Raw genomic sequence first — 17,117 nt, 5'->3', positions numbered from 1 at the left:
TTCTCAAGGACCATTAAAACACATCACAAACATAACTGGGTTACAATGTCCTTTTAAGTTTGTGTCTTACTTTTCCCTCCTGTCCCTTCTCTCTCTCTCTCCCAATCCACTCTCTTGAATTCCCTTCTTTATTTCTCTACTGTCTCTCATTTACCCCGGGCAGAGTCGCCCATGCCCGCTAGCGTTCCACACGTTCAGTGGCATGAGTGGGCAATATGGCGAGATAGCCAAAAATCAGTTTCACAATGTCGTGAATCCAGATTGCGATTGTTCACTCAGCCCATTAGTGATGGGCCACGTTTCCCGCCATCAGACATCGGAAGCCTCATTGTAATATATATCTGCATTTCATTATAAGGCCAGCCCGCCAGACTCATCTCCCCCTCTGCTGGATCATCCACCACGTCGACGTGTTTCACAACAGCACATAAAAGATGTGCACTTAGCGAGCTGCACTTTGAGGGGAACTCGGAGTTGAGTGCACAGTAACATAGTGAAGTGGTCACAAGGGATGGCTGGTGGATTGCAAGGTTGAGGCGCATTTGGGGCGGGAGCAAAGGCTGCCCTGTGGTTGAAGGTAGCAAGGTTGAGGCGCATTTGGGGCGGGAGCAAAGGCTGCCCTGTGGTTGAAGGTAGCAACAAGCATGTGCGGGGCGGGAGTAGTGAGTAAGGAAAGCAGCCACGCATTAAGGACACATTGTATTAAGTGACCATTCCTCTGCAGCTGAGACAGTTCAGGCACAGCCACATTGATATGACTGGAGTCGGGCCTTTAGTTTATCTGCCCACTCAAGCAACGCAGAGGCATCAAAGTGCTACCAAGTGCTCTAGAGCTTTTCACCCCTTGGACACAGACTGCAAACTAATGAGCTTTTTAGTGGACGGCAGAACAGTTGGACAACTGGGCACATCGCACAATCTCCTTGCAACAGGTGGTCATGGTGCAGTCACTGGTGGAAGCACACACAGCCCCTTGCAATGTCATTATCCCAGTTTGGACCAGTCTCCCCCATGGTTCAAGCTAACAGTGCAGCCTTGCAGTGCAGGTTAGGAGAATGCCTGCGCCTGAGCTGAGAGCAGAGCATGCTGCCACCAGTCAGGTGGAGTGGAGCGGAGGTGGGTCGGGTTTCAAACAGCCATGCAGCACACTAAACTCTGGCCATCCAAGTGTTGGTCAGCAATCTCTCCGAGATGCTTAAAGGGGCCTTCAAACTTAATCAATGGAGGTTCTTAGTACACCAATGCTAAACCATGCATCTCTCTCTCTCTTTCATCCTGCAAGAGGAGTACATCAGGAGCATGGAGCCTGGTGAACTAACTGTATGCCTCGTGGCAAACAAAGAAGGAAGACGATAGAGAAGAGAACAACTAAGGCGCTTGGCTGCGTAGAGGCAGGAGCAGCACCCTCAGGGAGAAGGGGCAGCTGGGGCTCCCGCACACACCGCTGAAGACACCCAAGGGAATGAGGATGAAGGTATCGAACTTGGGGAGAGAGACTGCGAGGTTCTTGAGCAAATTGATATAGGGAGTGAGAAGGTATTGGAGGTGTTGGCAGGCTTAAAAGTGCACAAATCTCCAGGTCCAGATGATTTGTGTCCCAGACTGTTGAGGGAGGCAAGGGAGGAGATCTCAGGGGCTCTGACCCAAGTTTTAAGTTCCTCTCTGGCCATGGGGGAGGTGCCAGAAGACTGGAGGACAGCTAATGTGGTTCCGCTATTTAAGAAGGGTTGTGCAGATAAGCCAGGGAACTACAGGCCGGTGAGTCTCACGTCAGTGGTAGGGAAACTATTGGAGAAAATTCCGAAGGAGAGAATCTATCTCCACTTGGAGAGGCAAGGTTTGATCAGGAATAGTCAGCATGGCTTTGTCAGAGGGGGGTCATGCCTAACAAATTTGATTGAATTTTTTGAGGAGGTGACCAGGTGTGTAGATGAGGGTAGTGCAGTTGATGTAGTTTATATGGATTTCAGCAAAGCCTTTGACAAGGTCCCACATGGGAGACTTATAAAGAAGGCAAATGCACATGGGATACAGGGTAATTTGATAAGGTGGATTCAAAATTGGCTTAGTTGTAGGAGACAGAGAGTGATAACAGAAGGATGCTTTAGTGACTGGAAGCCAGTGTCCAGTGGCGTACCACAGGCACCTGTGCTGGGTCCCCTATTATTTGTCATTTATATAAACGACATAGATGACTATGTGGGGGGTAGGATTAGTAGGTTTGCGGATGACAGAAAGATTGGCCGGGTGGTTAATAGTAAGGTTGAGTGTCTTGGGCTACAGGAAGATATAGACGGGATGGTCAAATGGGCAGATAAGTGGCAGATGTAATTTAACCCTGAAAAGTGTGAGGTGATACACTTTGGAAGGAATAATTTGACAAGGAAGTATTCAATGAACGACATGATACTAGGAAGTTCTGAGTAACAAAGGGACCTTGGCGTATGTGTCCATAGATCTCTGAAGGTAGAGAGGCATGTTAGTGGGGTGGTGAAAAAGGCATATGGGACACTTGCCTTTATCGATTGAGGCATGGATTACAAAAGTAGGGAGGTCATGCTGGAGTTGTATACAACCTTGGTGAGGCCACAGCTGGAGTACTGTGTGCAGTTCTGGTCGCCACATTATAGGAAGGATGTGATTGCACTGGAGGGGGTGTAGAGGAGATTCACCAGGATGTTGCCTGGGATGAAACATTTAAGTTATGAAGAGAGGTTGGATAGACTTGGATTATTTTTGTTGGAGCAGAGAAGACTGAGGGGCGACCTGATCGAGGTGTAGAAGATTATGAGGGGCATGGACAGGGTGGATAGGGAGCAGCTGTTCCCCTTAGTTGAAGGGTCAGTCACAAGGGTACATAAGTTCAAGGTGAGGGGCAGGAGGTTTAGGGGGAATGTGAGGAAAAGCCTTTTTACCCAGAGGGTGGTGACTGCCTCAAATGCACTGCCTGGGAGGGTGGTGGAGGAGGGTTGCCTCACATCTTTTAAAAAGTGCCTGGATGAGCACTTGGCACGTCATAACATTCAAGGCTATGGGCCAAGTGCTGGTAAATGGGATTAGGTAGGTAGGTCAGGTGTTTCTCACATGTTGGTGCAGACTCGATGGGCCAAAGGGCCTCTTCTGTACTGTGTGATTCTGTGATTCTGTGAAGAGCTACAGTGAGCTCTCACTGGTCAGCTCCTCGCTAGGACCAGGGCCTAGGGACGCCGCCTTTCATTACTGCAGATGACCGACAACCAGTGTCACCGAAGACTGCGCATGTCTAGGGGACTGGTCGGCCACATCTGCCAGTACTGCAAGATTTGGCACCACGGGGACATGGAGGGCATCCACTGCCAGTGGCCATGTAAGTGATAGTGGCACTCAATTTCTACACCAGTGGCTCTTCCCAGAGCTCCACAGGTGACCCCTCTGGGATATCACAAGCCTCCGTCCACAAACGCATCCGTAAGGTCATGGATGACACCTTCACAAGGGCACGCAACTTTGTGAATTACATCTGGGACCAGGACAGCCAGGATGAAAGAACGATTGGATTTGCCCAGATCTTGGATTTCCCACAGGTGCAGGTGCCATCGACTGCACTCACATTGAGCTCAGATCTCCATCACAACAAGGGGTCAACTATGTCAACTGCAGGGGATTCCATTTGTTGAATGTGCAGCTGGTGTGTGACCACCACCAACCCACCCTGCAGATACGCGCACAGTTTCCAGGGAGTGTCCGTGACTCCTACACTCTCAATCAGTCAAAGATCCCTAACGTCTTCCAGAGGCCACAGAGGCTGCAGGGTTGGCTGCTCGGGAACAAGGCTGGTGACACCTGTGTGGCGGCCTCAGACTGCAGCAGAGCAGAGGTATAAAGAGGCTCAGGCTGCAACTCACAACTTGGTGGAACAGACCATCAGGATGCTGAAAATGAGGTACCGGTGCCTGAACCGGCCTGGTGGAGCCCTGCAATATAGGCCACAGAATGTGTCATGCATTGTCGTCACCTGCTGCGTCCTTTACAACCTGGCGCTGTAACAGGGATAGCAGCTGGCTGAGGAGGAGATGCAGGAGCTGGAGGTCTCCTCCGATGAGGAGGACATTAATGATGATGAGGGTGAGGAGGTCCTCGAAGGCAACAATGGCAGGGTGAAGCCCTCACACTGGCCAGACGAGGCAGGCATGCTCAGGAAGCCCTCATAGCTGCTAGATTTGTGGAGAATGATGACGACATGCAGTGAAGAGACACCGTAACATCCTCACATTGGATCAATGAACATTTGACTCCAGTCTGGCTTATGGCAGCGCACTTACCCTCTGTGATAATGCTCCTGGAGATGCGGTGGAGGCTCTAATAGTTACTTGATTTCAGGAGGATGATGACGACATGCAGTGAGGACACTCCATAGATCTTCACATAGTCTCTGAGAATGTCTGATTCCTGTTTTGCACTTTGTGATCAGGGTCATATCATAGTGACACAGCCATGAAACTTTAAAAGCATCTGATCCTTTGTCCGCCTTCAGCACCTGACCCCTTCAGGAGCACAAATGTTGAAGAGATGAGGGCCAGCCCCACCTTAAAGGTGCTGAGGGCACACAGAGAGAATGACAGGATGAGGACAATGAAGGTGTGTATGAGAGAGTGAATAGCGATGTCCCTTGCACTGGCAGCGAGTGAGGGAATTGTGGATGTGTGATAGGCTTGTGAGTGTGTGTGTTGGGACTGATGAAAAGAGTGACTTACCCTGGCAGAATGGAGGAGATCATTCATCCTCTTGCAGCACTGGGTGGCTGTCCTCTTTTTCAGGGCATTGGCTCTGGCCACTGCTGCCACCGCCTCCCAAGCTGGATTAGTGAGGTCACTGCCCATCTTGCGGCCAAAGCAGGGGTAGAGGACTTCACGGTAAGCATCCACTGCGTCCAAAAGGCGCTCGAGGGACGCGTCATTGAACCTGGGGGCTGCAGTCTTTTTGCCTTTCAGGGCCATGTCGTTTTTGCAGCCATCGTGAGCTGGAAGCACAGGGAGGTGTGCGTGCAGCTGCACTTTAAATATGGTGCCCGGTGTGACGAAGTCGTGAGGTGACAGCGTGGCAGGCGAATGAGAGCCCGTCCGCCATGGAAACAGTGTGTTTCCCGGGAATGCTTCATTAATGCAGCAGGTTTGGGATGATACGGCGTGAAAAGCCATCATTGCGGCCAGCAGCTAAAACATCGTTTTACCCGCCCGCTACTACACTTAGCGCAAATCTGGGACGATTCCAACCCCTGTTTTCTTCTCTGTGATTCACTGTGTTTTTCCTTATCAATTTGTTTAATTCGTTAAGTGTCAATAAATGTGGACCTGTATGATGTTTATGAGATCTCAGATGCAATGTTGGCATCATTGTGCCATTATTAATTTGCATGGACAGGAATTTGAGGCACAACCATAACACGATCTGAAGAATGATTAAAAACATCCAGTTCATGTTGCTTGCTGTGAGTTGCACCAATTCTGCAAACTATGGACCTATATTTCATACTGTCATTCATGACAAGACAAACATAATATTCTGTCTGTCATTGAAACTTAAACTTCCTATAAACAAATTCTTAGCTGTAACAAAATGTTATCTCCCATTGCTGAGAACTATTCCTTTTCTTGCAAACAAAGTAAACCAATTATGCTAACATAGGATGGTGTAATGAAGTCAGTTTGAAATATGAGAAACTGGTCTGCTCAATGCTGATAAACACATTCAAAATAGGTCAGCGTGAATTTCCCAATTCGTGATATTTCTCTTCAGAATAATTCTTTCCTTTTTTCCCCTTTCTCGACAGATAACAGAGTTATAACCTAAGTAGTTATTTGAAGAATATGTTGTAATATGGTCTCAATCTTTTTGAACAATTTTAAGTAGATGTAAAATCCTTGGAAATCAGGTTCAGCTAATTTTGTCTTTTATGCATGAAATCTGATATAACCAGCTAAATAACACTTAGAATGGGGATAAGATGATGATATAAGTGGTGAAATGTAAAATGGAGAATCACAGAAATTACAAATGAACATGTTTTGTTGTAGAGCATAGAAGTCCAATCAAAGTGCATGCTTTATCCATGAATTAAGATTCTGCTCATAATTTCATAAGAAGTGAGGGATGGCAATGTTTACAAGTAGAATCAATCTTCTTAAACCCAATGGTTACTGACGATGAAGCAGACACATCTCTATAGTGAAATAGGAATTGTGCTATTAATATTGAATGGGGATTACTTTAAAAGTACCTTTTTCCTCCGAGTGGAGCTAAATTAAATCATTTATTGAATTCTTTTGTGATTCTGATACTTATGCCACTGAAACAGATGACAGCATAATCCCCTTCCCATTTAAATATAGAAATTGTTTGTTTTGTAATATACAGCAGCCTAAAATTAATTTGATGGCATTTGATGAATCATACAGCTACTTATGTTCAAGGTCAGTGACAACAATTGTGCATCTGCATGAATACGTTCCAAAGTAATTCCAAAATTTGTTTGTTCCTCTTGTACACAATATAGGATACCAGCTCAGTTTACATAATTGAACTCTGACATAAGTTATTTTCTTCACAACTGAGAAGTAAACATTTGAATTGAAGATACCGGGTTCTAAATTACACTTGGTTACACCCATTTTTCAGGCAGGTCATGAGTATGACACTGATGAATTTAGCATCATGATGATCTGTGCTAGATTTACACTACTTAATTTGTCTGGAGAGGTTTTTTGTTATTTAGGCAGTTGCCTTAAAAATCGTGTCCTGCATCTAAGCAGCCAATTGTTAAATTTAAGTGTAGCTTTTTTGCCAAGTTTTAATCTTGACCGGGAAATCATTGTCTTAGCAGTCAGGAAACGTGCTGCAGGCATGGGCCCGAATTTTTTAATGGGTTGGGGCCAAGATAGGAGGCGGGCAGGCAAGCAATTTGGCACTGCCAGCCTCTGTGCCCATACCTCACAAATATCCTAACGCTGAGCCATTTTCAATGAGCTAGGGTGACTCAGGGTCTGATCAGCTGCCCACCTCTTCCTAGTGGACAGCCAATTCAGGCCAATTAATGATCGTCACAGGGCCTATTTTAAGCCAGTTCCCATGTCAACTGATATTTTCAGTCAGCAAAGCTGGCAGCCCACTTTGGCAGGACCATGTTCAGAGAGTGGTGTTGGGGCATGAGGAATCATGGGAAGGACTTCCCGACCCATAATGGCTGCAGCTGCTGGCCGTTCCCTGGAGAGGTTGCCTCTCCAGGGTCATAGCCAAGCAGCTGTGGTCATTTTAAAAACTTAAACTCCCTATAAACAAATTCTTAGCTGTAACAAAATGTATTATCTCCCATTGCTGAGAACTACTCAACTCCTTGCAAATAAAGTAAAGCAATTATGCTAATGTAGGACGGTGTAACGAAATCAGTTTGAATGTGGCCATTTTAAAAAATAAAAATAAACTTACTTGGCCTTCTCCCTCACCCTCTACACCATGAATCTGTAGTGCCAACCTCGGCTGGTGGTGAGGCTGATGTGTTATTGCTGGAAGTCCTCCCATTGGCCTTCTAGCGCTGGGTGCCCACCAGCCAACCTTAATTGGATGGCAAGCCTGCTCCTTGACAGTATTTGGCCTGGCCCTTGACAAATCCAAGAGTCTGGTCTGGAACATTCTATGCAGGCTTGGGATCCGGAACTGAACCAACGCCAATTCCCAACCCAAAATTGAAGATCCCTGCAATGCTATTTAAAAGAATACTCGTCTCCTTTAAGGTAATTTTCTGTTTACTCTTGATAGATACTGAAGAGTATTTTGGTGGCTTTTGACAGTATTTTTGGTATCTGTTTGAGCTTGGAGAGTGGTTTATGGGAGGTCCTGCACTCTATTGAAGGATTGCCTTCCCAGTGTTGCTGGAACATGAGTATTCTGGTTAGTCTACAGAAGGAGAGACTAAAGAAAATTGGGTTTTCCAGCTTATAAAGAAGTGACTAAAAGATTATCTCACGCTGTCATGAGCCATGGTGCCTCATTGGTGCCCAGGTTGAATTGCTAGATCTTCTCAGGATCTCTCTCTGTCATAATGGTGTTGGTTACAGAGCGTGTCTGTTAAGGAAGTCTTTGTGGTCTTGTGAATGTTAATAGCAAGTCTTTATTAACTACTTGTAACTATATACATATATACAGTAAAGGGTACAGGCATGGAGCTATCTCTATCTCTCGATCTTAACATATCTCTGGCCAATACCACACTGACCCTAGGTACAGGTCATGTGACTTCTTACATCACTGTATGGGTGGTACTGTACTCAGTCTCACATTAACCCTGGACATACCAGAACCTTATACCACCGTCTCATTCAGCACTTTGTTTCCGCAAAGACTGTGTAGTTGAAATTCCTACCAATACTGTCATGGACAGATCTATCTGCAAAAGATAGATTGGCAAGGACAAGATCAAGTAGTTTTTTTCCTTGTGTTGGTTTTCTCACCAACTGCCACAGGTCTCCGCCTGCTCAGTTAGTAGCGCTGCTTGGCCATGACCATTGAAGTCTCCCATTCAGGCATTCTTTGCTTTTGCTGTCCTCAGTGCTTCTTCCAAGTGGTGTTCAACATGGAGTAGGACTGACTCATCAGCTGAAGTAGGGCAGAAGGTGGTAATCATTAGGACACTTCCTTGCCCATGTTTGAACTGATGCTGTGAAACTTCATGAGGTCCGGAGTTGAGGGGCTCAGACCCATGCCCTCCCAACTGTAGACCACTATGCCTCCACTGCTAACATGTTTTTCCTTCTAGTGGGACAGGATCTACCTAGGGATGGTGCTGATGGTGTCTGGTACATTGGCTTAAAGGTCTTATTCTGTGAGTGCGACTATCCCAAGCTTTTGATTGACTGATCTGTGCGTCAGCTCTCCCAATTTTTCCACAAGTCCCTCGATGTTACTGAGAAGGGTATTGCAGAATCAGCTGGACTGGGTGTGCCTTTGTCATGACCGAATCTGATCCTTAGGTTGATGCCAAGTTGTCGATCCAGCTTTATACTTGTATTTTGATACAACTGAGTGCTCGGCCATTTCAGAGAGCCGTTAAACTCAACCACATTGCTATGAGTCAACAGCCACATATAGGTCAGACAAAGTACGGCACATTTTATTCCCCGAAGGGCATTAGTGAACAGGTTTTTTTTTAGCTGCAATCCGGCCATTACATTATTAATACCAGCTTTTTATTCCAGATTCATTTGATTAACAGATTTTAATTTTTCCAGGTGCCCTGGAATTTGAACTCACATCTCTAGATCATTTTTCCAGGTTCAGGATTACTAGTCCAGTAGCATAGCCACTAGCCCACTATCTCCACTGATTACATCACTGAATACAAGAGGTTGAATTGCCAGAAATAGTATTGGCATTTTTGATATGTTATAAGCAGTCCCTTTGCAATGCACTCCCATGGCACTCGCAAGTGGCTAATTCTATCCGCCAGATATTAACGGCTGCTGGTGATAAGCAAGTGGTAGAGACTGTAATGGATTCCAAAGCAACAATTTCATTCTTTGGAATTATGCCCAGATGTAAAGTTAGATCATGTTGGATGATGGCCGCTTTGTATTTTGGTCATTTAAGACAGTGTGGCATAAATGGTCCCTCGTATTATAGAGAATAAAGGTGCAAATTTAACTCCATTCGTTCAATATAAATTCAAGTAGACTTACTACCTCTCTGCTATTTCTGTTCCACTAAATTTAATTGCATGAAGCGGTGTGTTTTAATTAAGTAATATCCTTGCCCACACGTGCAATTATATTTTCTAATTATTTGGGGTGCAGTCAATTTTTTAAACAAAATATTGAGAAGACCAAAATTAGAGGCTTGCTCACATAACTGTGAGAGTACACAGCTTTGAAATAAGCGAGAATGTGAGTTTGTTCGTGAGTTGTTTATTCCAAAAAAAAGTATTGTCTCACATTTCATTTCCAAATGAATTTAACTTCCAAAGTAACTGAAGCTGGATGATGCTCTGGATCCAATTTATACTCATCCATTCACTATACTTATATTTATTACATCAGACAAATTCTTCTAAATTAATTCTAATATTGAAGCTCAAGTACCTACGGATATCTTCGCTTACATACTATCCATCATGATAATTCATCCAGTGAGATTTCTTTCCCTCATCAATGTAGATATACGGGACATAGTTTTAATGTAATAACAATACATATTTATTGATCAAGAAAGATCCAGAGGAAGTAAACTTATTTTAAAAATCAGAGAGAGCAGGTTATGCACAAAAAGGGACAGAGGTTGACCTGAGATTTGCTAGATCTGTTATTCTGTAGCTTCACTTGCTGACTGCAAATTAAAGCAACTTATTGAGCCTAGTAAAGAGAATTTAGAACAGGTGACTTGAATAGGGAGATGGGGGAGAAGGGTAGAGAGGTGGAGAGTTTTAGTGGGGAATCCCAGAGCTTAGGGCCTTTGAAGTTAAGATAAGGTTGCCAATGGATGAGTGAAGGCTGGAGAAGGTTTCAAGGATGGCGAGCACAAGGTCATGAAGGGATTTGAGCACAATGGTAAGATCTTTAAAATTAAGGCATTGCTTTAATTTGGAGATAATGCAGGCCAACAAACAACCAAGAGCTGGCCCCAACAACAAAAACTCCCCATGACCTTGACAACAAGAACTCCCCATCACCCCGACAACAAGAACTCCCCGTGACCACAACAACAAGAACACCCCAAGACCCTGACAACAAGAACTGCCTATGACCACGATAACAAGTACTCCCCATGACTTTGACAACAAGAACTCCCCGTCACCCCGACAACAAGAACTCCCCATGACCACGACAACAAAAACTCCAAATGACCTTGACAACAAGAACTCCCCGTCACCCCGACAACAAGAACTCCCCGTGACCAGACAACAAAACCTCCCCATGGCCCCAACAACAAGAATGCCCCATCACCCCGACAACAAGAACTCACCGTGACTTCCACAACAGGAACTCCCCGTTACCCCGACAACAGGATCTCCCTGTGACCCCGACGACAAGAAGTCACCGTGACACCGACAACAAGAACTCACCATCACCCCGACAATAAGAACTCACTGTGACCTTGACAACAAGAACACACTGGCACCCCGACAACAAGAACTCCCCATCACCCCGACAACAAGAACACCCCGTGACCCGACAACAAGTACTCCCCATCACCCCGATAAGAAGAACTCCCCATCACCCCGACAACAAGAACTCCCTGTGACCCCAACAACAAGAACTCACCTTGACCTTGATAAAAAGAACACCCTGTGACCCTGACAACAAGAACTCCCCATGACCCCGACAACAAGAACTCCTCGTGACCCCGTTAACAAGAACTCACCGTAACCGTGAAAACAAGAGCTCCCCATCACTCTGACAACAAGAACTCCCCATGACCTTGACAACAAGAAGTCCCCGTGACCCGACAACAAAAGCTCCCCATGGCCGCAACAACAACTCCTCATCCCCCCAACAATATGAACTCACCATGAGCCCGACAACAAGAACGCCCTGTCACCCCGATAACAAGAACACCCCATGACCCCGACATCAAAGACTTCTCGTGACCTTGACAACAAGAACTCCCCGTGACCCAACAACAAGTACTCCCCGTGATCCCGACATCAAGAACTCCCCGTAACACCGACAAGAACTCCCCGTGACCCCGACAACAAGAACTCGCCATGACCTTGACAACAAGAACACCCCGTGACCCTGACAACAAATCCTCCCCGTGAGCCCGACAAATCACCGTGACCCCAACAACAGGAACTCCCCATCACCCCGACAACAAGAACTCCCCGTGATCCAACAATAAAACCTCCCCGTGATCCCGACAACAAGCACTCACCGTGACCCCGACAACAGGAACTCCCCGTGACCCCGACAACAAAACTCCCCATGTCCCCGTTAACAAGAACTCCCCATCACCCCGACAACAAGAACTCCCCATCACCCCGACAACAAGAGCTCACCATGACCCCAACAACAGGAACTCCCCATCACCCCAACAACAGGAACTGCCCGTGACCTCGACAACAGGAACTCCCCGTGACCCCGACAACAAGAACTGCCCGTGACCCCGACAACAAGAACTCTCCATGACCTTGACAACAAGAACTCCCCGTGACCCGACAACAAAACCTCCCCATGGACCCAACAACAACTCCTCATCCCCTCGACAACATGAACTCACCATGATCCCGACAACAAGAACGCCCTGTCACCCCAATAAAAAGAACACCCCATGACCCCGACAACAAAAACTCCCCGTGACCTTGACAACAAGAACTCCCCGTGACCCGACAACAAGTACTCCCCATGATCCTGACATCAAGAACTCCCCGTGACCCCGACAACAAGAACTCACCGTGACCTTGAAAACAAGAACACTCTGCGACACCGACAACAAGAACTCCTCATCACCCCGACAATAAGAACTCCCCGTGACCCGACAACAAGTACTCCCCATCACCCCGATAACAAGAACTCCCCGTGACCCCGACAACAAGAACTCACCTTGACCTTGATAACAAGAACACCCTGTGACCCCAACAACAAGAACTCCCCATCACCCCGACAACAAGAACTGCCCGTGACCCCGACAAGAAGAACTCCCCATGACCCTGACAACAAGAACTCACCATGACCTTTAAAACAAGAACTCCCCATGACCCCGACACAAGAGCTCCCCATCGCCCCGACAACAAGAACTCCTCATCACCCCGACAACAAGAACTCACCGTGAGCCCGACAACACGAAATCTCCATCACCCCGACAACAAGAACAGCCCGCGACCCCAACAACAAGAACTGCCTGTGACCCAGACAACAAGAACTCCCCATGACCCTGACAACAAGAACTCCCCGTGACCTTGACAACAAGAACTCTCCGTGACCCGACAACAAGTATTCCGCGGTGACCCTGACAACAAGAACTCCCCATGACCCCAACAGCAAGAACGCCCCGTGACCCCGACAACAAGAACTCACCGTGAACTTGACAACAAGAACACCCTGCGAGTCCGACAACAAGAACTCCCCATCACCCCGACAACAAGAACTCCCCGTGACCCGACAACAAGTTCTCCCCGTCACCCCGATAACAAGAACTCCCCGTGACCCCAACAACAAGAACTCCCCATGACACTGACAACAAGAACTCCCCGTGACCACGACAACAAGTACTCCCTATGACCTTGACAACAAGAACTCCCCGTGACCATGACGACAAGAACTCCCCGTGACCAGACAACAAAACCTCCCTATGGCCCCAACAACAAGAATCCCCCATCACCCCAACAACAAGAACTCACCGTGACCTCCACAACAGGAACTCCCCGTGACCCCGACAACAAGAAGTCACCGTGACACTGACAACAAGAACTCACCGTGACCCTGACAAGAAGAACTCACCATGACCTTGACAACAAGAATACCCTGTGACCCCAACAACAAGAACTCCCCATGACCCCGACAACAAGAACTCCCCGTGACCCCGACAAAAAGAACTCACCGTAACCCTGACAACAAGAGCTCCCCATCACCCTGACAGCAAGAACTCACCATCACCCCGACAACAAGAACTCACCGTGACCTTGACAACAAGAACACACTGGCACCCCGACAACAAGAAGTCACCGTGAGCTTGACAACAAGAACACTCCGTCACCACGACAACAAGAACTCCACATGACCAGACATCAAGTACTCCATGTGACCCCGACAACAAAACTTCCCCGTGACTCCGTTAACAAGAACTCACTGTGATCCCATTAACAAGAACTCCCCGTGAACCCGACAACAAGAACTCCCCATCACCCTGACAACAAGAACGAACCGTGTCCCCAACAACAGGAACTCCACATCACCCTAACAACAGGAACTCCCCGTGACCCCGACAACAGGAACCTCCCATGACCCCGACAACAGGAACTCCCCGTGACCCTGACAACAGAAACTCTCAATGACCCCGACAACAATAACTCCCCGTGACCTTGACAACAAGAACTCCCTATCACCCGAAAACAAGAACTCCCCGTGACCCGACAACAAGTATTCCTGGTGACCCGGACAACAAGAACTCCCCGTGACCCCGACAACAAGAACTCCCCGTGATCCGACAATAAAACCTCACCGTGACCCCAACAACAAGAACTCACCATGACCCCGACAACAGGAACTCGCCGTGACCCAACAACAAGAACTCACCGTGACCCCGACAACAGGAACTCCCCGTGACCCTGAAACCGAAAACTCACCATGACCTAGACCACAAAAACTCCCCGTGACCCAACAACAAAACCTCCCCATGGCCCCAACAACAAGAACTCCTCATCCCCCCGACAACATGAACTCACCATGAACCCGACAACAAGAACGCGCTTTCACACCGATAACAAGAACACCCCATTGCCCCGGCAACAAGAACTCCCCGTGACCTTCACAACAAGAACTCCCCGTGACCCGACAACAAGTATTCCCCGTGACCCCGACAACAAGAACTCCCCGTGACCCCGACAACAAGAATTCACCATGACCTTGGCAACAAGAACTCCCCATGACCCCAACAACAGGAACTCCCCATCACCCCGACAATAAGAACGCTCTGTGACCCCGACAACAGGAATTCCCCGTGACCCCGACAACAGGAACTCCCCGTGACCCTGACAACAAGAACTCCCCGTGACCACGACAAGAAGGACTCCCCGTCACCCCGACAACAAGAATTCACCATGACCTTGGCAACAGGAACTCCCCATGACCCCGACACAAGAGCTCCCCATCACCCTGACAACAAGAACTCACCGTGACCTCGACAAGAGGAACTCCCCGTGACTCCGACAATAGGAACTCCCCGTGACCCCGACAACAGGAACTCCCCGTGATCCCGACAACAGGAACTCCCCGTGACCCTGACAACAAGAATTCACCGTGACCTTGACAACAAGAACTCCCCGCGAACTGACAACAAATCCTCCCCGTGGCCCCAACAACAAGAACTCCTCATCCCCCTGACAACATGAACTCACCATGAACCCAACAACAAGAACGCGCCGTCATCTCGATAACAAGAACACCCCATTACCCCGGCAACAAGAACTCCTCGTGACCTTGACAACAAGAACTCCCCATGACCCTGACACAAGAGCTCCCCATCACCCTGACAACAAGAACTCACCATGACCCCAACAACAGGAACTCCACATCACCCCGACAACAGGAACTCCCCGTGACCCCGACAACAGAAACTCTCAATGACCCCGACAACAAGAACTCCCCGTGATCACAACAACAAGAACGCCCCATGACCTTGACAACAAGAACTCCCTATCACCCAAAAACAAGAACTCCCCGTGACCCGACAACAAGTATTCCTGGTGACCCGGACAACAAGAAGTCCCCGTGACCCCGACAACAAGAACTCACCGTGACCTTGACAACAAGAACACCCTGTGGCCCCGACAACAGGAAGTCCCCATGAACCCGACAACAGGAACTCTCTGTGACCCCGACAACAAGAACTCACTGTGACCCCGACAACAAGAACTCCTCATAACCGCGACAACAAGAACTCACCGTGACCCCGACAACAGGAACTCCCTGTGGCCCCGACAACAGGAACTCCCCGTGATCCCGACAACAAAACTCCCCATGACCTCGACAACAAGAACTCGCCGTGACCCTGACAACAAGAACTCACCATGACCCCAACAAAAGGAACTCCTCATCACCCCGAGAATAGGAACACCCCGTGACCCCGACAACAGGAACTTCCCGTGACCCCGACAACAAGAACTCCCCATGACCTTGACAACAAGAAGTCCCCGTGAACTTGACACCAAAACCTCTCCATGACAACAACAAGAACTCACCGTGAACCCAACAACAAAAACTCCCCGTCACCCCGAAAACAAGAATCACCGTGACCCCGACAACAAGAATTCCCCATCACTCTGACAACAAGAACTCACCGTGACCCCGACAACATGAACTCCCCATGACCCCGACAACGAGAACTCACCATCAGCCCGACAACAAAACTCCACATGACTCGACATCAAGTACTCCCCGTGACCCCGACAACAAGAACTCCCCGTGACCCGACAACCAGTATTCCTCGTGACCCCGACAACAAGAACTCCCCGTGACCCCGACACCAAGAACTCTCCGTAACCCCGACAACAAGAACGCCCTGTCACCCTGGTAACAAGAACACCCCATGACCCCGACAACAAAAACTCCCCGTGACCTTGACAACAAGAACTCCCCGTGACCCGACAACAATTACTCCCCATGATCCCGACATCAAGAACACTCTGTGACCCCGACAACAAGAACTCCCCATCACCACGACAACAAGAACTCCCCGTGACCCGACAACAAGTAGCCCCCATCACCCCGACAACAAGAACGCCCCATCACCCTGACAACAAGACCTCCCCATCACCCCGAAAACAACTCCCCGTGACCCCGACAACAAGAACTCACCTTGACTTTGATAACAAGAACACCCTGTGACCCGACAACAAGAGCTCCCCGTGAACCGACAACAAGTAGACCCGGTCACCCCGAAAACAAGAACACACCATGATCCCGACAACAAGAACTCCCCATCACCCCGACAACAAGAACTGCCCATGACCCCGACAACAAGAACTCCCCATGACCCTGAGAACCAGAACTCACCATGACCTTGACAACAAGAACTCCCCATGACCCCGACACAAGAGCTCCCCATCACCCGACAACAAGAACTCCCCGTGACCCCGACAACAAGAACTCACTGTGACCTTGACAACAAGAACACCCTGTGACCCCAACAACAAGAACTCCCCATCACCCCGAAAACAAGAACTCCCCGTACCCCAACAACAAGTGCTACCCATCACCCCGATAAGAAGAACGCCCCATCACCCCAACAACAAGAACTCCCCTTCACCCCGACAACAACAACTCCCCGTGACCCCGACAACAAGAACTCACCTTGACATTGATAACAAGAACACCCTGTGACCCCGACAACAAGAACTCCCCATCACATCGACAACAAGAACTCCCCGTGAACTGACA

General features: G+C 48.2%; 1 long non-coding RNA gene across 1 annotated transcript in view; it reads right to left on the bottom strand.

The window, feature by feature from the left end:
• LOC144685262 (uncharacterized) overlaps positions 1–16,659 on the bottom strand; it is a 47,522-nt gene extending 30,863 nt beyond the window's left edge. Inside the window, exon 1 of the long non-coding RNA XR_013577686.1 lies at positions 16,634–16,659. This is a non-coding gene — a long non-coding RNA (uncharacterized LOC144685262). The remainder of the gene's footprint in view (positions 1–16,633) is intronic.
• Positions 16,660–17,117: the final 458 nt, after the last annotated feature.

Source organism: Cetorhinus maximus, chromosome 10 (genome assembly GCF_964194155.1).
Source record: "Cetorhinus maximus chromosome 10, sCetMax3.hap1.1, whole genome shotgun sequence".
Lineage (NCBI taxonomy): Eukaryota > Metazoa > Chordata > Chondrichthyes > Lamniformes > Cetorhinidae > Cetorhinus > Cetorhinus maximus.
The sequence above is the reverse complement of the archived record's forward strand: the minus strand, read 5'-3'. Positions and strand labels throughout refer to the sequence as shown.